At 41.9% G+C, this 25,000-nt stretch overlaps 1 protein-coding gene across 1 annotated transcript in view; it reads left to right on the forward strand.

Moving 5' to 3' along the window:
• The first annotated feature begins 5,864 nt into the window (after positions 1–5,864).
• LOC123507612 (putative inorganic phosphate cotransporter) overlaps positions 5,865–25,000 on the forward strand; it is a 174,125-nt gene continuing 154,989 nt past the window's right edge. Inside the window, exon 1 of the mRNA XM_045260626.1 lies at positions 5,865–5,987. The gene's annotated coding sequence lies outside the window, so the exon portion shown is untranslated. The remainder of the gene's footprint in view (positions 5,988–25,000) is intronic.

Here is a 25,000-nt window from a genome sequence, read left to right on the forward strand (position 1 = left end):
TAAGGATTCACCGCCGAAGCAACAGCTGACAAAGAAGTGAAGTAGAGGAGGAGGTGGAGAACGACTGCGATTACTATACTGCTATTACTACTGCTTCTACTACTACTGCTACTGTTACTACTACTACTACTACGACTACTACTGCTTTCACTACTACTACTATCACTATTACTACTACTATTTTTAATTATATTACTATTGAAAACACAGAAAAGTTTCATTAAAAAATAAGCAACAACAAACTGCACTACTACTACTACTACTACTACTACTACTACTACTACTACTACTACTACTACTACTACTACTACTACTCATCTCCCAAAACATGAAAAAAAACTAATAACAAGCAAGAATCTGCATTATATCAATTACATCTACTCATAGGTAAAGCCAGATTAGGTTAGGGTTAGAATAGGACATGCTAAGTTAGGGATAGATTAGTTTAGTTAGATTTGGAAGCTAGGTTAGGTTCTGTTAATTTAAGTTTGCCTAGGCTTCATTCAGACAAAGGGTACAAATGGATACTCGTGACAGGCGCTTAAGGAGTGTGACAATTCGTGGTGGCCGCTCACAGGTGTCACGCTGGGACTGGTAGAGCTAAAGGTAAAGAACGTGAGATTTATAGCAACAGGTGTGAACGGAATGAGAGAGAGAGAGAGAGAGAGAGAGAGAGAGAGATAATAAAGGCAAGGCACTAAAGGTTTAACAGTTAAGTGTTAAAAGTGATTATGATGATAGAGAATAGGATGAAGAGGAGGAAGAAGAAAAAGAGAAGGAAAAAAGGAGGAAAGAAGAGGAGGAGTAGGAAAAGGAGGAGGAGGAGGAGGAGGGGGAGGAAGGGATTAAAAAGAGCCGAGAGGAAAGGGAATATAGGTAATGAAATTTAGGGAAGAAATAGAAAAATAAGAAGCAGAAAAAATGGAAGCAAAAAGGAAGAGGAAGAAAAATAGAAATATGTGGTAAGTATTTAAACAGGAAAACATGAAATAAAAACTGGATAAGAAGAAGAAGAGGAGGAGGAGGAGGAGGAGGAGGAGGAGGAGGAGGAGGAGTTAGCGGCGGTAACATTGGCGGCACGTGCTATAGAGAAGTGACAAATATCAGTTTAACGTTTGGTTCACGGAGAAAAAGGAGGAGAGAAAAATGTAAGAAAAGGCATAGTACGAATTCCTACACACACACACACACACACACACACACACACACACACACACACACACACACACACACACACACACACACACACACACGGTAAGCTATGCAAAATAAGTTGTGTGTGTTTTCCTTTCCTTTTCACTCATACTACTTCATTCTCTCTCTCTCTCTCTCTCTCTCTCTCTCTCTCTCTCTCTCTCTCTCTCTCTCTCTCTCTCTCTCTCTCTCTTTGCAGTAAAATACGCAAAAATGAAGTTAAAGGTTAAAAAAATTAGACAGGTAACAAATGAAAACGATCAGGTATACAAGCAAAGGTGACCAAGTATACACATAGAATAATAAATATATGTACAGGTAAGTGTGGGAAGCGTATGTGGTGAAGGTTTGGTAAGGTGCCCGAGACAGGGACGGAGGCGGCCAGACAGGTAAGGTAAGTAATGATGCTGCTGTGCTAACTCTGGCCACGCGAGGGGAGAAAAAAAGACTTCAGTGGTGTGAGGGAATAATGACGCAAGTGAAGAGGGTGAATGGGCACGTGGATGAAGAGATGAATAAATGTTTAGATAATGATGAATGAGTGGAATTTCTCTTTCTTTAAAATCCATGACACTTAATGCAAGAATGTTGATAATGAAGGACGTAAATGAGAGAAATATGTAAGTATGGAAGATGAAAGGAAGGGAATTAATAAAATAGAAGATAAAACGTACGTCAAATAAAGGAAACAATAGAAAAACTGAAAGAAACTATGTATTGACTCAAAGAAAACAAAGAAAGCATGAAGAAAAATAATAACAAAGACGAAAAAAAATAAAAAATAATATAGAAAATGGCAAAAAAACAACATACAAACGTAATAAAAATGAAAAAAGCAAATAAAAAAGAGAATAAAAAATACTAAATTAAAAGCACAATAAAAAAACAGATTAGTGAGAGAGAGAGAGAGAGAGAGAGAGAGAGAGAGAGAGAGAGGGAAGAATGAGGGGAATTCGTGAGAGGGAGGGAGAGAGAGAGAGAGGGAAGAGGTTTGTTGTGTGGCGGTGAAGTTTACTGTTTCAGCTCTCACCAAAACAAACTGAGTGGGCGGGATGGGTGCAACCTGTCTGTCTGTGGTCCTCCTCTCACTCACTCACTCTCACTCACTCTCACGCCCCTCGCTCACCGCCCGACCCCAAAATATACAAAAGGTGTTCTATATACCACATCGCTCCATCAAGGCCTCCTCCTCCTCCTCCTCCTCCTCCTCCTCCTCCTCCTCCTCCTCCTCCTCCTCCTTCTCTTGCTCCACCTCGTACTCTTTTGCTGTTACTGTCTTACATGTCTTTTGATTAGATAGTAGAGCTTATTGCAAACAACTTCATACAACCTCCTCCTCCTCCTCCTCCTCCTCCTCCTCCTCCTCCTCCTCCTCCTCCTTCTTCTCCCTGTTCTCCTGCGGTTTTTTTTACTATTTTAATCGTTACTAATTCTTATTTATTTCTTTTTGAGGCCTTGATAATCGTTTTTATTTTATATTTTGTATTTTATGAATATAAGAAATGGGTACTTTTCATTCACATTTCCTTATCATTTATGAAAATTTGATGTATGATGTTTTTAAGGCTTTCACATTGATTTAATTCATTTTCATCTTTTGAATATTGAAATAGATATGTTATCTCTACCTGTATAATCTCAAAATTAGATAACTTTTTTTTTCCATAAGTATTGCTATATCACATAAGAAAACTGGTGATATTTGTTACTTTTACGTCTTTCACAACATTTCTTCTATGATTATTACCTTTTAAATGTGAAGAAAAGATGTTATTTTTACTCATTTCAAAATCAAAAGCATAACAAGATCCAACGCTAAAAAAAAAAGACTGAAAAACAAAAGCAAGCAAGAAAATCGAAGTGGAATGACGAGAGTGAAGCTCAAACCTCGACTTAATAATTTCTTGTAGGATTTTATGATGGGCTTAAAATCGCGTCTACTTGAATCCTCCTCAAGTGAGTACTCGAAAGGTTAAAGGAACGTTTATTTACACTCGAAGGCACAGACGCAGGTTGCTACTAATCGGCGGCACCACTTGGAGGAGGAAGAGGAGGAGTAGGAGGAGAAACATGCGATTTCACTGATTCTGGAATTGGAGACGCTTAAGAGGTTAATAGAAGATGATGGGAGATGGAAAAAAGAAGAGTAAAAGAAAGAAGAATATAATAAGAAGAAAAAGAAGAAGAAAGAAAAAGAGGAAAGTGAAAAGAAGAAGAAGGAAGGACATTTGAACTTACTGATACTCGAATAGGAGGAGACAGCTTAAACTAATTATAGAGGAGGAGGAGAAGGAGGAGGAGGAGGAGGAGGAGGAGGAGGAGGAGGAGGAGGAGGAAGATGAGAAGGAGGAGGTAAGACTAAATAAATTGACTATTTGTTCATCGTGATTATTATTATTTTACTACTACTACTACTACTACTACTACTACTACTACTACTACTACTACTATTATTATTATTATTATTATTATTATTATTATTATTATTATCATTATTATTATTATTATTATTGTTATTGATATTATTATTTTAATCACTACTACTACTACTACTACTACTACTACTACTACTACTACTACTACTACCATCATCATCATCATATTCATTAACCACCATTTTCTTTAGCATCTTCTCGGTAGCTAATTGATACAAGCGCAGGACTAGCCAATATTACAAAGACACAAACAATTAATCTAGTAAAGACACAGGTAAACCTTCTTATTTGTGAGCCTTTTACTCCTTCACCTCTTAATTTACAACAGAGGCGTCCCACAACATACAGGTCTGCTGCTGCTTGTTCTTCCTTGGTATTCCTTTGTGTTCCTTTGCGTTATATGGAGCAGGGAAGAGGAAGAAGAAGAAGAAAAGGAAGAGGAAGAAAACACGAGTGGCGACTCTTGTTAATACGTTCTGGTGAGGTGATGGGAGGGGTTTAGAAATAGGATCTGACTGCTCCTCCTCCTCTCTCTTCTTCCTCCTTTTCCTCCTCCTCCTCCTGGTTAAGAGAGGGGCGGGAAGAAGCGTCAACTCAACTCTTCTGTGCGGAGCGGGAAGTTGTTGTGACGTGGTATTTGACAGTCTTCCCGCCTCCTCCCGCTCCTGTGTGCTATTTAGGGCGGTTTTTCTGGTCCTTTCTGTTCTTCGTCCTCAAGTGATATGGATGAGAAATTTAGATTTTTACTCATTTTTTGCTTTAATTTTGTTGATTCCTCGTGTTTTTTTTCTTTGTATTTTGTTCTTTTGTACTTTTATTTTATTTTATTTTTTGTGTTTTTGAATGTTGTGGTTACTAGAGAGAGAGAGAGATTATTTGTTTTCTCAATGTTTTGTCTTCACACACGTCACTTGGAGGTAATTTGAAGATGTCACAGCAGAAAGAACTCTCTATACTCTCTCTCTCTCTCTCTCTCTCTCTCTCTCTCTCTCTCTCCTTCCTGCATCTTTATCCTCTTTATGTATCCAGCTTATCTTGGTTTATCACTATAATCACAATTACCCATTTGTTCAATCTACGTTATCTAAAAGTACATCAGTTTCTCTAATTTTTACAAGATGTGGGAGCTTTTTACGTCCTATTTTGTGTTATCATGTAATATTTTTATGCTCTTTTTCATATATGTTAACCTCCTCAGTACCAGGACACGTTTTCATATTTATTCTGCTTACAATTTGGTGATTTTTAACACCTTCTGAAACTCATTTGGGGATTAGAATTGTGAAGACTCTAGCCATTAATCTTTTGACCTCCATAGATTTTTCCATATGTAAGTGAAATCATCTAATCATACCCAAAACTTAAGGTAAAAAAAATGCGTCCCAGTACTGAAGGGTTTAATTGCTTAGAGTACTGTGTTCATTCCTGTTGTTTTCTCTACTTATACCTGCGAGAATGAAATTATACTTCTTAGGTGCTCTTTTCTAAGTTTCATGCATTGCGAACTGTTCCTTCTCTCTGTGTGTTAATGAGGATGTGTGTCAGTATGTGTTAGTGTGGGTCTGATCTTGTGTATCTAACTCATCGATCGTGTCTGGTTTGATTGACGAGGTAACAAGTGGAGAGGAAGACGGAGGAGATAAGGTGACCAATGCACGATGACACAAGCATACACTCTCTCTCTCTCTCTCTCTCTCTCTCTCTCTCTCTCTCTCTCTCTCTCTCTCTCTCTCTCTCCACACACACACACACACACACCTAGCTTTTATACATCTAACACACAAAATCTTTATATATGGAAGTTGTAGTTTTCAATATTGTATGATGAATGTATCTATATTATTTTCTTTTTTTTGTATATGTGACGGCAAAGGAGAAATGGAAAAATGAGCAGAGTATTAGGTTAGGAGGGTACAGGAAGTGACGTAATGAGAGAGAAGAATGGGAATCGAGGAGAGACGGGAAGAAGGAGGAGGGGGAGTAACGAGAAGCGAGGGAGGCAGAAACCATGACTCCCTCAATGCATCTTGATAAACACATCTATATTTTTATCTAATATATCTACTGACAGAAAAAAAAAATGGGAAGAAATGAAGGAAATTATGGGAAATAGGAAGTGACGTAAAGGAGAGACATAGATGGAGGAGGTAGGGAAAGGTAGAGGAGGACAGGTGACAGGGAGACACAGAGAGGAAGGGAGAGTAGTGAGGGGGAGGTGGGAGGACACAAGAGAGGGCTACCGAATCTTCCGCACAACCGCGTGGGTGATTATATCAAGTGAGTGAAGTGTGCCGCGTCTGTGAGATATCGTGTTAAATCTTCCCAGCCCCGTGTCAACCTTCATCAGGAGTCTCCGTGGTGAGTATTGAGTACCTGCAGGTCACTTGGAGATAGGGTGCGTGGGTGTGGGCGGCAGATGTGAGGTGATATTTGAGGATTAAGTTGTCTTGGTGGCGTGAGTAGGTAGGGCAGCCTGGCGTGGTGGTGTATATGAGGTAAACGTGACTAGACGGTTGATCTTCCCTTGTTACTTTCTGTAGTTGTTGGAAAGATGAAGGGTGAAGATAAGCGATTGAAAAGATAAAGAAAAGACAAGCTACTGGAGATAATAAGACAAGATGAGCTATTGGAAACAGGAAAAGGTAAGATAAATTTGTCATCTACAAGTTAGATAATTCCAGTTTGCATTACGTTGTCTCTGTTGTATTGGCTTAATCACCTTGTATCACACCTGTTACCTGGGTTGAAGTACACGAGTGATGGAATAAATAGAGTGTAGAGATATACGAAATCGAAGGTGAGGAAGATTTGACTAAAGGATTGGAATTGGGATCATAACGCCTTTATTATGAGTCTGGTGGATGGATGGACGGATGGGTGGATTGATGTTTGGGTAGATGGGTGGATGGCAGTGTGTGTGTGTGTGTGTGTGTGTGTGTGTGTGTGTGTTAATATCAGTCATTTATTTCTGACTTTCTTTGCTAGAATTTTATATATTTTTTGTATATGAGTGATTTAATAGATTTTAATGATGTCGCTGCTGTTTACCATTCCACCTCATCGCACAAGATATAATGACAAAGTTGGGATCTTAAAACATGAGCACGTTACTGCCGTTGGGCGTTTTTTTTCCTTCCTGCTTTACACTGTTGAATAAGCAGAGTTAATGTGTATAATTGAGAGTTAAGGAAGCGCGCGCATGACAGTTATAGTTCATCGACCTTTTGAAGTATATAACATTACCATTAGAATCTATGCAGCTTTCTCTTCCATTCTTACCCTCACATTACACAAGTCATGTTACAAATACAAGCAGAGAAGAGAAACACGCACCCACCCACACACACACACACACACACACACACACACACATATTACAACCCGTCCAATAATCAAGATAGAAGCTTCACAAATCTTCCTTCTATTGCCATATTCCTTTTCTTTCTTAATTCAATCCCTCATAAAGCCACAATTTAGGCACACGCAAATATCTAAAGCTTTATAATCACGATAGAAGCTTCTTGAACATAACTACCATCACTAAATCTTCTAATCCATTATTGTTCTTTATACCCTGAAATCAAACCGTAATTTACACACACGCACACACACACACATTGCACAACCCATTGATCATTTCCTCAACGGGATTCGAATCTCTTGAATCACTCCGGCCAGCCCCCTCAGCGCACCTGCCCAAACACAGTAGCCAGACAAAGGCGGTAATCATTTCGCCAACACTATTTATTCGCGTGATTTACTCCATGGTACGTGCCGCTGGGGACTTCACGCTGCTTCCCCGGGGCATCCTTGACTCTTGCTCCTGGTGCGAGTGTTCAAAATAAGCATAACGACTTGGTGACGCACGAGGAGGGGGAAAGAGGAGGAGGGAGTGGTGGTGGTAGTGGTGGTGGTGTTGCTATGACGTCATTGTCTGGTCTTGCTCGTTGAGGGAATTGGAAGAGGTTAATAGTAGTGCAATTCGTTTGTTTGTTTTTCCTGTTTGCGCCCTTTTTTTTTTTCTTTTCCTATTCTTGTTTTAGCTGAGTGTTTTTCTTTTTCCAGCTTTTATTCACCTTTTTTTTTTCTCCTCTGTTCTCTTGTCTATTTTTCTCTCTCTCTCTCTCTTTCTGGTTTTCTTTTCATTATCTTCGTTATCTTTTTATTATTATTGGACCAGTTGCGCATGTCTGATTATCGCTCTCTCTCTCTCTCTCTCTCTCTCTCTCTCTCTCTCTCTCTCTCTCTCTCTCTCTCTCTCTCTCTCTCTCTCTCTCTCTATGTGTGTTTCTAGTTCCGTGTCGCTCGTCTGTTTATTTGTTTTATCCTTTGTATTTGTTTGTTGAGGTTGTTATGTACTTGTCGACCTTAATAGTCTGTTGGTGTGCTGCTGAGAGAGAGAGAGAGAGAGAGAGAGAGAGAGAGAGAATCGGGTTCGTGAAGCTTCGAAACCACCTGTTCATTATTTGTTGTGCTTCGTTTGTGAGGTTTATTGTTTGTCATGTGATACTTTACTAAGGGAGAGGGAGAGGGAGAGGGAGAGGAAGAGGAAGAGGGAGTGGGAGGGAGTGAGGAGGGAGGAATGAAGACGTAAAAGAGTGGTTTTGTTTAGTGAATGAAGTGTGAAGCTCAAGATGAAACAATTGAACCTTTATTGTGGTGGCGGTGGTGGTGGTGGTGGTGGTGGTGGTATGTGATAGTTCATTGTGGTGAATTCTGAATCGCAAAAAGCTGGAGAGTTAGTTGCCACGTGCGAGATTAGGAGTAATAATGAAGTAGTGTAATTGTTTAAGTATATTATTAACTCTCAATACTGGGACACATTTTTACTTCGAAATTTGTGTACGGTTAGACCATTTTATTGACATGGGAAGGGTCTATGGAGGTCAGAAGATTAATGGCCTCGGTCGTCACTATTTTTATCCCATACATAAGTTTCTGAAGCTGTATAAGGAGAATTAATATAGAAACGCGTCGTGGTACTCAAGGGTTTAAGAGGAAATGTCTAGTAATTTAATGGAAGTAATGGTTATGGTGGTTATGATAGTGGTGTTGGTGATTGTGGTTGTAGCTGTGACGGTGGGTATAGTGGTGGTGGTGATGGCTGTAATGGTCATGTTATTATGGTGATGATGGTGGTTGTCATGAGGTTAATGAGTTGCGACATTCATATTAAAAAAAAAAAATTAAAGAAAAAAATTATCTAATCAAAAACATTATTGTAGCCTTAAAATTCACTATAACAATAAAAGAATAATAACAGAAATAATCTTTAATAAACAAAATACAAAGAGAGAGAGAGAGAGAGAGAGAGAGAGAGAGAGAGAGAGAGATATGGATGTCGAGAGATGGAAGTAATGGTGCAAGGGAAACAAGGAAGGAATAGAGGAGGAGGAGGAGGAGGAGGAGGAGGAGGAGGAGGAGGAGGAGGAGGAGGAGGAGGAGGAGGAGGTGTGGGGTCCAGACGGTAAGGCAGCAGGTGATTCTCCAGACACTAAACAACCTTTTCTTTATGCCTCTTCATAACCACCACCACCACCTCCTCCTCCTCCTCCTCCTCCTCCTCCTCCTCCTCCTCCTCCTCCTCGTCTTCTTGCAACTCCTTACTTTTCTTATCTTCTATGTGTCTATTATTCCCTTGGTTTTATGTTACGATAAGTCATTAAGCATAATTTAATACTGTCTGACTTTCTCTCTCTCTCTCTCTCTCTCTCTCTCTCTCTCTCTCTCTCTCTCTCTCTCTCTCTCTCTCTCTCTCTCTCTCTCTCTCTCTCTCTCATTCAGCTCCCTCGTGTTTACAGCCACACGTGCCAGCAATACAGTGGTGTCAATGGTGCTCCTCTCAGGTCGACACAGAGGTGCGTGTGGCGCGGCGTCCTGTTTACAATTTCGTTCTCTCGTGTTTACTTCGATCAGCTGACTGCCTCCCGCGTGCCACTCCCCTGCGCTCTGAGGGAGATGCTCTTGACTCATGCTCGTCGTGGCGGTGGTGGTGGTGGTGGTGGTGGTGGTGAGTGGGATGTATAGGAATGAATGGATGATGGTGTGTATTGGTGTATTGGTGGTGTGTTAGATTTTATGGGTGTATTTGTCGTTGTTGTTGTTTTGTTGTTGTTGTTGTTGTTTGAAGTGTTTGGTGGAGGTGTTTGTTTGTTTGTTTGTTGATGATGATGTTGTTGTTTTTATGCATTTCTGTTTTTTTCTGTTTTCTTTTTTGTTTGTTTTTGTTTGTTTGGTTGGTTTGTTGGTTGGTTTTTTCACTTCTTTTCTTCTTCTTTTTATCATCATCTTCTTCTTCTTCTTCTTCTTCTTCTTCTTCTTCTTCTTCTTCTTCTTCCTGTCTATTCGTATATGTGTTACGTATGCATTCCTCCTCTCCTCCTCCTCCTCCTCCTCCTCCTCCTCCTCCTCCTCCTCCTCCTCCTCCTCCTCCTCCTCCTCCTCCTCCCGCCCCTTCCTTCTGCACGAGTAAATCATCTGATATCTGTTTCTCCTGTGTACTGTATTCATCATTCATATGTATTTCCCTTCCTTCTCCTCCTCTTCTTCCTCCTCCTCCTCCTCCTCCTCCTCCTCCTTCTCCTCCTCCTCCTGCTCCTCATCTCCTCATCAGCCCGTCACGTCACCTCCCCTCGGGTGGTCCAGCTCCCCGCCAGGTGACGCCCTTTGCACTAAACAACTTTTTCTCCTTCCTTCTCCCCTTCAGCCACCTACTGCGTCGGCCCCTTCCCCTCGCCTCCCCTCACCTGCCGCCGCCCTTCTACTTTTGCTCTACCTTCTTTTTCTCTCTTTCTCTCTCTTTCTCTGTTCCTCTCTGTGTCCGTCTGTGTCTGTGCCTCTTCCTCTATTTCCGTCTGTTCCCCTTTGTCTCTCTCTCTCTCTCTCTCTCTCTCTCTCTCTCTCTCTCTGTTATGGTATTTTTGATCATTTTTACAGCTATAATCTCCAGTGGCCCTTAATTTGTTTTCCTCTCATTGTTTTCCTGTTTCTTTTTTCTTTCTCTCAAAATCTGTGGCTGTGTTTTGAGTGTCAGGTTATCATCGTGTTATTCTTCGAGACGGAACTCTGATGATATGCCGGCCAGATTTTGTTTTCTCGGGGCTCTTGCTTTTTGTTTTATTTTAATTCTCTCTCTCTGTTTTAGTGTTCTTTTCTTCCCATTCTCCTTCATTCTGGTTCCCAAATTTCTCTCTTCATCTATTTATATTTCTCTCCTTTTTTCTTCTTGATTCTTTGATTTGATTTCTTCTTTTTCGATAACTCTTCTCCCCTCATTCAACGTTTCTATCTTTTATTCTTTCTCATCTTCTTATTCATTTCCCCTTTTAATTCTTTACTTCTTCGCCTTCATTGCTTTCTTATTCTGTTTTCGTCTTTTATTTTATATTTCTCTTCTCGTTCTTCACTCTTGCCTTGCCGCTCTTTCTTTTTAAATACCTCTCTCCTCCTTCTGTTTTAGTTTTTTTTCTTTTATTTCTCTTTCTCCTTCTCAATCTCTCCCACCCTGCTTTCCTCCGCTGCTTGGTTTGTTTACTGCTTGTCGTTTTAGTATCCTGACCCGGTCCTTCCCTCCTCCTTTCCCTGAGTCATGATGCACGTCACTCCCTAACTTAATCCCCTGACACACACACACACACACACACACACACACACACACACACACACACACACACACACACACACACACACACACACACACACACACACACACACACACACTTTACTTATTTGTGTTTTGATTTTCTGTTTTCTATTTGTGTTGATTTTTCTGTCTGTATGATTATCTATACTAATTTTCTCTCTCTCCTTAAATACAGTTCCTCCTATTTATATTCGTCTTGGATCATTTTAATTGTTTGTATCCGTAATGATTCTGATGTACTTCTATTTTTTAACATTGATTATTTCGTACATTTTTATTCTTTTTGCATTCATTTTCGTCTACTTTTTTTTTTCCATCTATACATTTATACGTTGATAATTCTATATCTTACAAATTTTTATGATATCATCGTTTCTTTTCCATTTGTGCTATTATTTACCGAACCTACATCTCCCCACCCCCTCTCTCTCTCTCTCTCTCTCTCTCTCTCTCTCTCTCTCTCTCTCTCTCTCTCTCTCTCTCTCTCTCTCTCTCTCTCTCTCTCTCTCTCTCTCTCTCTCTCTCTCTCTCTCTCTCTCTCTCTCTCTCTCTCTCTCTCTCTCTCTCTCTCTCTCTCTCTCTCTCTCTCTCTCTCTCTCTCTCTCTCTCTCTCTCTCTCTCTCTCTCTCTCTCTCTCTCTCTCTCTCTCTCTCTCTCTCTCTCTCTCTCTCTCTCTCTCTCTCTCTCTCTCTCTCTCTCTCTCTCTCTCTCTCTCTCTCTCTCTCTCTCTCTCTCTCTCTCTCTCTCTCTCTCTCTCTCTCTCTCTCTCTCTCTCTCTCTCTCTCTCTCTCTCTCTCTCTCTCTCTCTCTCTCTCTCTCTCTCTCTCTCTCTCTCTCTCTCTCTCTCTCTCTCTCTCTCTCTCTCTCTCTCTCTCTCTCTCTCTCTCTCTCTCTCTCTCTCTCTCTCTCTCTCTCTCTCTCTCTCTCTCTCTCTCTCTCTCTCTCTCTCTCTCTCTCTCTCTCTCTCTCTCTCTCTCTCTCTCTCTCTCTCTCTCTCTCTCTCTCTCTCTCTCTCTCTCTCTCTCTCTCTCTCTCTCTCTCTCTCTCTCTCTCTCTCTCTCTCTCTCTCTCTCTCTCTCTCTCTCTCTCTCTCTCTCTCTCTCTCTCTCTCTCTCTCTCTCTCTCTCTCTCTCTCTCTCTCTCTCTCTCTCTCTCTCTCTCTCTCTCTCTCTCTCTCTCTCTCTCTCTCTCTCTCTCTCTCTCTCTCTCTCTCTCTCTCTCTCTCTCTCTCTCTCTCTCTCTCTCTCTCTCTCTCTCTCTCTCTCTCTCTCTCTCTCTCTCTCTCTCTCTCTCTCTCTCTCTCTCTCTCTCTCTCTCTCTCTCTCTCTCTCTCTCTCTCTCTCTCTCTCTCTCTCTCTCTCTCTCTCTCTCTCTCTCTCTCTCTCTCTCTCTCTCTCTCTCTCTCTCTCTCTCTCTCTCTCTCTCTCTCTCTCTCTCTCTCTCTCTCTCTCTCTCTCTCTCTCTCTCTCTCTCTCTCTCTCTCTCTCTCTCTCTCTCTCTCTCTCTCTCTCTCTCTCTCTCTCTCTCTCTCTCTCTCTCTCTCTCTCTCTCTCTCTCTCTCTCTCTCTCTCTCTCTCTCTCTCTCTCTCTCTCTCTCTCTCTCTCTCTCTCTCTCTCTCTCTCTCTCTCTCTCTCTCTCTCTCTCTCTCTCTCTCTCTCTCTCTCTCTCTCTCTCTCTCTCTCTCTCTCTCTCTCTCTCTCTCTCTCTCTCTCTCTCTCTCTCTCTCTCTCTCTCTCTCTCTCTCTCTCTCTCTCTCTCTCTCTCTCTCTCTCTCTCTCTCTCTCTCTCTCTCTCTCTCTCTCTCTCTCTCTCTCTCTCTCTCTCTCTCTCTCTCTCTCTCTCTCTCTCTCTCTCTCTCTCTCTCTCTCTCTCTCTCTCTCTCTCTCTCTCTCTCTCTCTCTCTCTCTCTCTCTCTCTCTCTCTCTCTCTCTCTCTCTCTCTCTCTCTCTCCTCTCTCTCTCTCTCTCTCTCTCTCTCTCTCTCTCTCTCTCTCTCTCTCTCTCTCTCTCTCTCTCTCTCTCTCTCTCTCTCTCTCTCTCTCTCTCTCTCTCTCTCTCTCTCTCTCTCTCTCTCTCTCTCTCTCTCTCTCTCTCTCTCTCTCTCTCTCTCTCTCTCTCTCTCTCTCTCTCTCTCTCTCTCTCTCTCTCTCTCTCTCTCTCTCTCTCTCTCTCTCTCTCTCTCTCTCTCTCTCTCTCTCTCTCTCTCTCTCTCTCTCTCTCTCTCTCTCTCTCTCTCTCTCTCTCTCTCTCTCTCTCTCTCTCTCTCTCTCTCTCTCTCTCTCTCTCTCTCTCTCTCTCTCTCTCTCTCTCTCTCTCTCTCTCTCTCTCTCTCTCTCTCTCTCTCTCTCTCTCTCTCTCTCTCTCTCTCTCTCTCTCTCTCTCTCTCTCCTCAAGCTCTCGTGTGACTGGCGTCGCCTGGTGTGTCGCCTCCCTGCCTGGTGGTGGTGGCTTGATTGCTGTGTTGCCTCGCCTTTAGTGCCTCTTTAAGGTTCCTGCATGATTAGTAGGCTGATATATTGTGCTCTTGTTGCTTTATGCTTTGTTTGGATTGGCTTAGTTTCTTGGTACATTTTTTATGGTTATTTGGTTTAAAACTTCACTTTATTTTTTTTTTATAATTTGATATTAGTGTATTTTGTTGTAATGTAAGTTTTTCATCAATGTTTTCGAATGATTTTTTTTTTGTTATCACATATTTTCATTCTAGTTTATTATGATTTGATTCTCAGTTTTTATTTTCATGTGACTAGGGCTCTCTTTTTATCAGCTTAGCCTTCAATTTGATTATTTGTATTTTGTACTTGTGGACTATTTATTATGGAACTAAAAGCGTGTTTAGTGCGTCGGCTGAGCGTTGGTGAGGCGCTCTGTGATAAGCGTGCATAGCGTGGCGAGTGTCGTGTTTATTGCTGCAGGTCGCCAATTGACTGTGTCTCTGTGTTTCGTGTTCTCAGGCGCTCCAGCTTCTCATGAGGACTGTTTTTAAAGGCCGCAGAGCTCATAAGTCAAATTTACAGTATCATGTCACTTAAAGAATGAAAAGTTACAGTTAAGATTAGTTTCGCGTAAATGTTGCTTTATATCTAGCGTCTTTTGAACTTATTGATTTTCTTTCCATCTTTACAGTTAATATATCTTTTCCACTGTACATTTGCTCTATTTTTTGCTTCTTTTCCTTTTCATATTTAGCGTTTCTCCTTTATATATTATTTCTCGTGTTTAGCGTATTTTCGTCTTTATATTTAACTTTTTACCTCTTAATTTTAGCGTATTTTCCCCTTTATGTCCTGCGTCTCTTCTTCCTCGTGCAGGGAGTCACAAGGAGGCCAAGAGGCGGCTCTCACTCCCGTGGGAGGATATTAAAACAAATATTAATACGAAGCCCTCTCACACCGGCCTCAGATTTACCCCAAGGAATGCGCTCTCTCTCTCTCTCTCTCTCTCTCTCTCTCTCTCTCTCTATATTCAGTCATTTTTCTTAATTCTATTTCATATTTTCCTTCTTTTCCTCTTTTCTTCCTACAACCTTCACCATTCCCTCTCTCTCTCTCTCTCTCTCTCTCTCTCTCTCTCTCTCTCTCTCTCTCTCTCTCTCTCTCTCTCTCTCTCTCTCTCTCTCTCTCTCTCTCTCTCTCTCTCTCTCTCTCTCTCTCTCTCTCTCTCTCTCTCTCTCTCTCATTAGCCCCAAAAACAGTCATGTACAGTACACCTCGCTTAGTGCTTGTGTACGTTTCTTGCCCTCCCATGTACACGCACACGGCATTCTGGGAATCTTCATGTGCGTTTTGGACCTGTCGTCGCCTGATCCTGAGTGGCACTTGAGGGATCACACACACACACACACACACACACACACACATGAACTCTATTTTTAAGTTCGGTAAATCACAGGTGTGCAGAGAGAGAGAGAGAGAGAGAGAGAGAGAGAGAGAGAGAGAGAGAGAGAGAGAGAGGAAGAAACAAACCACATACATTTTAAACCACCAAAAATTAAACAAATGAAAAAAAAAAACATTGATATATAAGAATAGAAAACCCATAGAAAATAAAATAATAGAAAAAATGAAACAAGAAAAAAAAAAAAAAACATTGGAAAGCCACCTAGTTCGAAGCCCTCGGGAGACGCTGATCACTGATACCGGATTTTTAACTCAGACTTAAATATTTGTGTAGGTCAGTCGCTCGGTTCACGTTACTGCTGAGAGTAAGACATCGCTCCTGTAAACACCACCAGCGTTTACGGGCCCTACCACCTAAACAGAGGGCGCCACGCAGGCCATTTCCATCCCTAAGGCCGCGAGGGGATAAGAGCTAACGTTGCTTTGGTTTCTTGGGAGTTCCTGCGTCCGTGAAGTGAGTGGAGGTTTCGTGACGTCATGACTTGGAGGCCACGAGGATGTGAGTTTTACGGGTTTTGCTTCTCGCTGATGTTAAGAGTCAGTTTTGGTTTTGTCTTGTCTTGTGTGTTGGTGAGTGAGTGGATCGATGGGTGAGTGGATGGGTGAATGGATGAATGAATGGATGAATATTGTTGACTTCACTTTTTTTCTTTATTTATACCATGTGGGCTTTTCACGGAATTTCTGGGCTAAAGGAGGTACTTTTTTGGGGTACGTCCTATCTCAAAGCCCACCCGCTAGGAAACCGTTGCCCCGAGTGAGGAAGCCCAACTTACACTCGGACCGTGGACAGGATTCGAACCCGTGCGCTTGGAGACCCCTCGGACCCCAAAGCACGTATGGTTCCACTGTACCACGGCGTTTGTCTCATTTTGGGTCTATACATGTTAGTTTTTGTTTGATTACTTTTGTTTTTTGCTTCATATGATAGATAGACAGATAGATAGTTAAATATATGGAGAGAGAGAGAGAGAGAGAGAGAGAGAGAGAGAGAGAGATTAAGTATCTCTATTCAACTCGATTAAAATGATGCCTTACTTAATTTGTATTTTGTGTATTTCTACTTTTATTCTTTCTCACGATTCTCCTTTAATGGTGTTATTTGATTTATTTTCTTTCTTTGTTTTTCTACTTATAAAATGAATGACCTTCACTACCCCTTGCACCTCTCTCTCTCTCTCTCTCTCTCTCTCTCTCTCTCTCTCTCTCTCTCTCTCTCTCTCTCTAGTGATGCGGCTCATTTATATCATTCATATTTTCAACATTGCTATCTTTACACTTTGCCATTCTCTTTACATTATCATCATTACCTCCTCCTCCTCTTCCTCCTCCTTTTCCTCTCCTCTCTGATGGCCGTTCTCCTCCACTTCTCCACTCCTCGACCCCTTTCCCCTCTCCCTCCCCCTTCCCTCTCTCTTTCCCTCCCTCCCTCCCGTACACAGTCAAGCGCGGGACACAAACAATGATCTATATATATTCTCCCTTACTATACCTCCTCTCCCTCCTCTCACTTCCCTCTCTTCCCTCTCCTCTTCCCTCCTTTGCTTCCCTATCTCTCCCACTGCGTACTGCCAGACCTCTTCCCCTCTCCTCCTCCTCCTCCTCTTCTTCCTCTTCCTCATCTTCTTATCTTCTTTAGTTTCTTCTTCTTGTTTTTTGTCTATTGAAATTTTGTGTTTATGGTTAGTTCGTTGGTTTGGTTGTCTCTGTCTGTCTGTCTGTCTGTCTGTCTGTCTGTCTGTCTGTCTGTCTGTCTGTCTGTCTGTCTGTCTGTCTGTCTGTCTCTCTCTCTCTCTCTCTCTCTCTCTCTCTCTCTCTCTCTCTCTCTCTCTCTCTCTCTCTCTCTCTCTCTCTCTCTCTCTCTCTCTCTCTCTCTCTCTCTCTCTCTCTCTCTCTCTCCTTCGTTTCCTGTTTATTTTGTATTTCATCTCGTTGTTTCTTGTTATTCATTGCTTTTAGTTTTCTCTTCTTATTCCTCCTCCTCCTCCTCCTCCTCCTCCTCCCTCCTCCTCCTCCTCCTCCTCCTCCTCCTCCTCCTCCTCCTCCTCCTCCTCCTCCTCCTCCTCCTTTTTATAATGTCACTTTAAATAATTCTGCTATTATTTTCCAGGAATAACTGTCTCTCTCCTCCTCCTCCTCCTCCTCCTCCTCCTCCTCCTCCTCCTCCTCCTCCTCCTCCTCCTCCTCCTCCTCCTCCTCCTCCTCCTCCTCCTCCTCCTCTTGGTTTGGACAGACGCCACTCACCTTCACAACATTACCTCCTCACACTCAAGCCTCATTTTCCGGAAGAGTGAAAGTGATGACGGTGATGCTGACGAGAGAGAGAGAGAGAGAGAGAGAGAGAGAGAGAGAGAGAGAGAGAGAGAGAGAGAGAGAGAGAAACCCAAACCAAAACCTAGAGAGTGCAGGAATATACAAGTTTATCTGCAATATTATTCAATTAGTTTTGTGTGTGTAATGTGTTGCATACATCACTATGCTAATGAGGGAACCCCTATGTGTGTGTTAAATGCGCCGTGAGGAGGTTGAGCCGCGCCACATGGGTAAGGACACTGCCACGGAGCGTCTGCACAGCGTCTTAGAGCACCGGTGTTCGTGGATCTACTATCATAATTGAGTTTATATACGTTGTCTATTGTGGATAAGAATTTGCTTGTACGTTTTGATGTATATGAAGTTAAGCGGTGTTTGGGTTAGTAAAAGTACCTGTTTGTGTAGATTTAAGTCTTCTTATTTATTTTTATTTTATGTTTTCTTTTGTGATAAGTAAGAACATCTGTCTGTATTACCTCCAGTGTTCTTATTTACTGCTGGTGTGGTCAGTTTAAAGTTTTGTTGTTTTTGAAGTTTATTGGTGTTTGGGGTTAGTAAAAGTACATGTTTGTGTGGTTTTCAGTGTCCTTATTGGTTTAGTCATTTATTTTTTAGAGATCAGTAAGAATATCTGTCTGTGTTGTCTCCAGTGTTCTTATTCAGTGTTGTTGTGGTCAATTAAAACATCTGTCTGTGTTGCTGCCAATGTTCTTATTTACTTCTTTGCCTCCTGGATTACCTTTCACAGATGCTTATGAAAGTTACCTTTAAAATTTAGTCTGCATGTGCTGTCAGTCTCAGGAACAGGGATGACTTGTATATGCACAGCACGTTAGAGAATTATAAAATGAAGGAAACTGAACTCAAAAGAAAAGGGAATCAAGTATATTGTGTGTGTGTGTGTGTGTGTGTGTGTGTGTGTGTGTGGATAAAATTTAGTACTTGTGTGTATACATTTACATAAGTTATTCTATATGTGCACTGGCTTATATAAGTGGATATGTGTAAAGGTACGCTAATATGTATGCATGTGTACGTATGTGTAAGTGTGTTCATGTATGAGCTGCATTGGGTCATGTGTGCAGGGATGATGTTTACGTGTGTGTGTGTGTGTGTGTGTGTGTGTGTGTGTGTGTGAGGTGTGCAGCGGGGGAAGGGTGTAGCAGGCTAAGTGTTGTGTATATTGGTGTTGTGCAGGTGTGGATGGTTTTTTCCCGGCGGGGTTTGATATGAGGTGCCACGCTTGTTTGTTTTAAGAGTCAACAGCGGTGAGTCGGCCAGTCCTCCCCCCTCTACACCCCCCTCAACATCCCCTCATCCTTTCCCTCACCCCTTCATCTCCTCACCCCATACCTCTACACCATCTACACTTCTCTTTCTTTCTCCTCTTCCTTTCTTTTTTTGTGCTTCCCTTTCTTCATTCATTCATTTATTTTTCCTATTTTTTTCTTATATAAGTCTCTGTATGTTCGACTCTCTCTCTCTCTCTCTCCTCTTGTTCCCTACTTTTTTCGTTTCTTCCTACTTTTTCATATTTTCTTCCTTTCTACATTCCTTTCGTTTCTTCCTTCCTATCCACTTTTCCTGTCTTCCTTTCTTTCACTCCTCCTTCATTTTCTCTCCTTCCTCTTTCCTTCCTTCCTCGTTCCTTCCTTCCCCTCGAGTCCCGTGAAAGTTGCAATCCAAAAAACCAGATTCTGTTTTCTACACAACACGGTCAGATTTGCGGTACATGTTCTCCTCCTCCTCCTCCTCCTCCTCCTCCTCCTCCTCTTCTTTCCCCCCTCCTTGTTTCCTTCAGGGCTTCTTGATGGAAAAAAAAACAAAAAGGTTACGCATTTCAATCCTTTCCTGCATAAGGCACGTGTCATGACTTTCCTCTTTCCTGTTTTCCTTTTCCTTTATTGCATTTTTCTCAGTTCTTATCGTCATTTTTCGTTGAACTGTACGGCTGTGGTTGTATTTCTAGCGTGCGTCTCTTTTTCGTTCTGTTTCGTCGTTGTTTCCTCTTTATTTTCGCTTTTGTTTGATTTTAGGTACGTGACTAGATTCATCTTTAAAGGTACAAAGTGATCATTTTTTCTCTTTCGCACACTGCTATGTTTTACTCGTTAAATTATTCATATTTCTTTTATATTCCATACTATCTAAAGCATTCGAAACTTTCCTTGCAGTGTTATCTGTACAAAAACACATTTTCATGGCATTTGATTCCATATAAATTTCCACGGCATTTTTCAATATGATATTCTTCCTTTAATAAATTCACCGTGTTTTCTTACACTGTCTTTTGCTTTCCGTATTCAATTCATTACATTTAAACCTTCATCTAAAAAAAAAACGGAGGCAGATTTCTCACTGTGATCTTTGTAATAATAAGTCATTGTTTTCTAATACGCCTCTGATACAATAATAATCGTATCAAACCCAAAATCCTTATAGCACAAAATCACTCTTTAATCTAATCCCCAACAATCTTAAAACCAGATTTTTTTATTCACCAATCTGCAAACTTCCTGACAGCTGTATGGCGTTCGATCCTCCTTGTTTCTGCCTCGGCGCCGAAATCATAACTTCCCGAAATAACCTGACGTACTTTTCTTTCTCCTTCGACTCCGTTTTGGCCTGCGAGTAGAAAGGGGTCAAGATGAATGGAGGAAAAGCAGGAGTATCGCCCTTAGGACTTGTCTGTCGTGTTTTGGTGAGGCGCTGTTTTGCCTCTAGCTAGTTTCCTGAGACTGAGTGGAGGAGTAGGAGGAGAAGGAGGAGGAGAAGGAGGAGGAGAAGGAGGAGGAGAAGGGAGGAATGGGGAATAAAAATGAAGCTGAATACAGGAGATGAGAGATAGGGCACGGAATAAATGGAGAGAGAGAGAGAGAGAGAGAGAGAGAGAGAGAGAGAGAGAGAGAGAGAGAGAGAGAGAGAGAGAGAGAGAGAGAGAGAGAGAGAGAGAGAGAATGAATAAACGGTATGATTCATGTATGGAGATGGTAAGAGAGAGGAGAAGGGAAGGTGAAGGAGAGCTTGTAAAAAGATGGAGCCAGAGAAGGAGAAAGGTGGATAGATGACGAGAGGGAGGAGGAGAAGAAGAGGGTAGGAGAAAGAAGGGGAGACAGAAAACCCCAGTTAATGAGATTGGCAGACAGTACCCCCACCTGAGTTGAGTCTCTCTCTCTCTCTCTCTCTCTCTCTCTCTCTCTCAACTTCATATTCCTCTTAATTTCAGTCTTTTATTTATTTATAAGCATATATTTTTTTACATTACATTAGTTTCAGTTCTCTATTCGTATTGATTTTTCTTTATTATTACTCTCATTTATTTTACATTACATTAGTTTTAGTTCTCTATTTGTAGTGGCTTTCCTTTATTATTACTCTCATCTTTCTTCCTTTGGTTCACTGTTGCTACGTATTTTCATTTTGGTTTTGTGCTTTCCCTGTCATTCTATTTTTGCGTGTACCCTTTCTGAGTCTCGTCTATTTACGTGGCATTGTTTTCTCAACTTGCAATATTCTTCACTCATCTCCTCCCTCCCTCCATTTTTGTCCTGTTCCTCATACCATTCTCTCTCTCTCTCTCTCTCTCTCTCTCTCTCTCTCTCTCTCTCTCTCTCTCTCTCTCTCTCTCTCTCTCTCTCTCTCTCTCTCTCTCTCTCTGAACATTACCATTGTCAGTGCTTACACACACACACACACACACACACACACACACACACACACACACACACACACACACACACACACGAGCTAAACCCCATATATTTTTACACCGCCACCACCACCACCACCACCACCACCACCACCACCACCACCACCACACCTTGCCATAGGTCCCCATACTTTTACCCGCACTCACCCACACCTTCCTTACAACTCCCACCCCACCGCCTCTAACACACACACACACACACACACACACACACACACACACACACACACACACACACACACACACACACACACACACACACACACACACACACACACACACACACACACACACACACACACACACACACACAGACACACGACTATAGAGACGATTTAGGTCGAGCAATGTATAGGAGAACAAATGTAAACGATATTGGTATATACTATAGACTGTGTGTGCGTGCGTGTGTGTGTGTGTGTGTGTGTGTGTGTGTGTGTGTGTGTGCGTGTTTGTGTGTTTATCTGTCTCATTATCTGACTTTTTTTTTGTCTACATTCCTCCACTTCTGTCTTATCTACATCTATCTGTCTGTCTGTCCTCCTGTTGTCTGCATCTCTCTCTCTCTCTCTCTCTCTCTCTCTCTCTCTCTCTCTCTCTCTCTCTCTCTCTCTCTCTCTCTCTCTCTCTCTCTCTCTCTCTCTCTCTCTCTCTGAATCGAGAATAATGTAGATACGCTAAAAGTCATTCATATTTTTTACCATTTCTACATGTTTGTCAAATCAATACTTTTCTTTTTACATTGAAATATCAACGAAAGTATAGACAGATAGACACGGAAAGTTAGGAAAAATGGAGAGAATAACGAGGAGGAGGAGGAGGAGAAGGAGGAGGAGGAGGAGGAGGAGGAGGAAGAGGAGGAGGAGGAGGAGGAGGAGGAGGCGTTAGGAGGAGGAGGAGGAGGTGAGGCATGAAAGAGGAGGCAGGAGGAGGTGTGAGGGTGATGTGTGTCCCCTTGTGGCTGTACTTAAGACAGTTTTTGTGCCATGGAGTAATGAGAGAGAGAGAGAGAGAGAGAGAGAGAGAGAGAGAGAGAGAGAGAGAGAGTAAAAGAATGAGTTTATTGTGCTTTAACATGTCCACTCCTATCTTACTTAATTGATAAACTAAACATTACTTTAAATATATAATGTACGTGACATCATCTCTCTCTCTCTCTCTCTCTCTCTCTCTCTCTCTCTCTCTCTCTCTCTCTCTCTCTCTCTCTCTCTCTCTCTCTCTCTCTCTCTCTCTCTCTTGTCCAATCGCCCCGGTCATTAGGCGAAGGAATGCCGGATTAGTCTTCTTTTCGAACTAAAATAGGAGCATTGGCACCCTTTAGAAAGGCTCATTATTCTTTTTTGTACGCTAGTCGTCAGAGAGAGAGAGAGAGAGAGAGAGAGAGAGAGAGAGAGAGAGAGAGAGAGAGCAGGTAGGGTGTTAAGGCTGACTGCCACTGTCATTGAAAGCTTATTTTTGTATTTGCTGTGAAAATATGAACATAAAGATAGCCAAGAGCAAGGGTTTGTATCTCTTTGTGGCCATTAGCTGACTACGGGGAGGGGGACACGTTAGGGGGAAGGTTGGGGGTGCAGGAGCGTGCAGGGAGGTGGTAGGGGTTGTGTGGGGCAATGGTAGGGTGGATGGTCAGGGTGAGAGGTGTTACTTGGACTGAAAATTTGTTGTCTGTGTTATATGAAGCGTTGAAGGTGTTGCTGTGTGTTGTGGTGTTAGTTTGGGGTGTTTGCTTTTGTTTCCTTTTGTGTTTTTGAGTTGTTCCTTGTTTTGTTTGCGTCATTAACCCCTTGAGTACCAGGGCGTGTTTTCATATTCATTCTGCTTACTATTCGGTCATTTTATACAGCTTCGAAAACTCATGTGGGTGATTAGAATAGTGAAGACTTTGGCCATTAATCTTCTGACATCCATATACCCTTCCTAATGTCAATAAAATGGTCTAATCGCATACAAATCTCAAGGTTAAAATGTGTTCCAGTACTGAATTGGGTTAAGTATTTTTCCATTGGTTGATGTTTTTTTAATGATGGTTTTCGTTTATGTTTTAGTCTTATCGTTGTTCGTTGTTGTGGTGGCGGTGATGTAACTGCTCTATCGTTGTTGGTGTTGTCATTTATTGCTGTTATTAGAATTCTGGTGTTTATTTGTGTTACAATATTGGCTATTTCCTTATTTCATATAGTTTTGATGTTTTTTATTTATGGTGCTTCTATTAATCTCTCTCTCTCTCTCTCTCTCTCTCTCTCTCTCTCTCTCTCTCTCTCTCTCTCTCTCTCTCTCTCTCTCTCTCTCTCTCTCTCAAGTTGTATTCTTCTGTTAATATAAATTTTTTTTCTCTTCTTGTTGTCAGCCGGAAAAAAGTTAATTATTTACAAACAACACCACTATGTTTCCTACTTCGCATCATAATATCTTACCACATAGTCGGTTAATTTTCGCCTCTCCTCAGTGCGCGAGGCAGTTAACACGTCGCTACTGGAAATGTTTGTAGATGTTATCACTCATGTAATTGTCTTATCCTTATTATTTCTCAGATAGCCTCAGCTTTGCCTTAGGACAGCGACACTCACGCCACCACACTCCTGACAAGACCAATTTGGGATCATAAACACCTTTTTCCTCCAACATCAACATCAACACTTGTAACCACCATGTAGCCACCACCACCACCACCACTCTTACTACCACTATCACCACCACCGCCACCACCTGTGTCTAGAAAGAATTGGGTGTCACATAATGCATTCAACTTATAAATAGAGAATAAAAACTTCCAGATACCATTCTACATTGTTTTCCTCTTCCCCTTCTGTCTTGGAATTTCCTCCTCTGTTTCCTCTTCCTTTTTTGTGAATGCAGAGGATGTTGAATGTTAAATAAATCGAAGAAGAGAAGGAAAGGATAAAAATAAAGTTCCCGAGGTTACCACTGAAAGGAATGAAAGAATAAAAATACTAGTTAACTCTTGCATAATTGAGATGGATAACATTAATGAGAGCGTGGAGATACCAATTAACACTTCCATTAGTGAGGTGGACAGAAATGATAATAAAAGAAAGAAGATACCAGTTAACTCTTGCATAAGTGAGATGGACAAAGAAAAAAAGAATTGCTTAAATCTTGCCTAAGTGAGGTGGACAAAATTAGGAAAACAAACATGAAAACCCCGTCTGATTCTCCCAACAACCTTTGAACACGTTAATAAGAAGAGCAAAACGAATACAAGAGCTAAAATCACCCACTGCCTCACACTACACTACATACACTCTATCCTTCCCTTGCTGTATACTTTTTAATCACTTCGTACTTCTATCGATAAAAATACACGTAGATTATTATGGGACTCCCAGAAGCCTCAGCGGGAAGTGTTATTATTGGCTTGTACGTGGGTGTGTCTCTCTCCTCCTTCCCCCCACCGGCCCATTAGTAGCGCGCCCACCTTATGCAGGGAAGAGCAGGTGGAGGGGGCAGGGGGAGTGGAGAGGGTGGAGGGAGTGGACTAGTGGAGGGTAAGAAGTCCATCTGACCCCTTGCTAATGTTGACGTTTCCTCCCGTCACACACACACACACACACACACACACACACACACACACACACACACACACACACACACACACACACACACACACACACACACACACACACACACTCTCTCTCTCTCTCTCTCTCTCTCTCTCTCTCTCTCTCTCTCTCTCTCTCTCTCTCTCTCTCTCTCTCTCTCTCTCTCTCTCTCTCTCTCTCTCTCTCTCTCTCTCTCTCTCTCTCTCTCTCTCTCTCTCTCTCTCTCTCTCTCTCTCTCTCTCTCTCTC

The sequence above is a fragment of the Portunus trituberculatus genome, chromosome 23, assembly GCF_017591435.1.
Source record: "Portunus trituberculatus isolate SZX2019 chromosome 23, ASM1759143v1, whole genome shotgun sequence".
NCBI classification, from domain to species: domain Eukaryota; kingdom Metazoa; phylum Arthropoda; class Malacostraca; order Decapoda; family Portunidae; genus Portunus; species Portunus trituberculatus.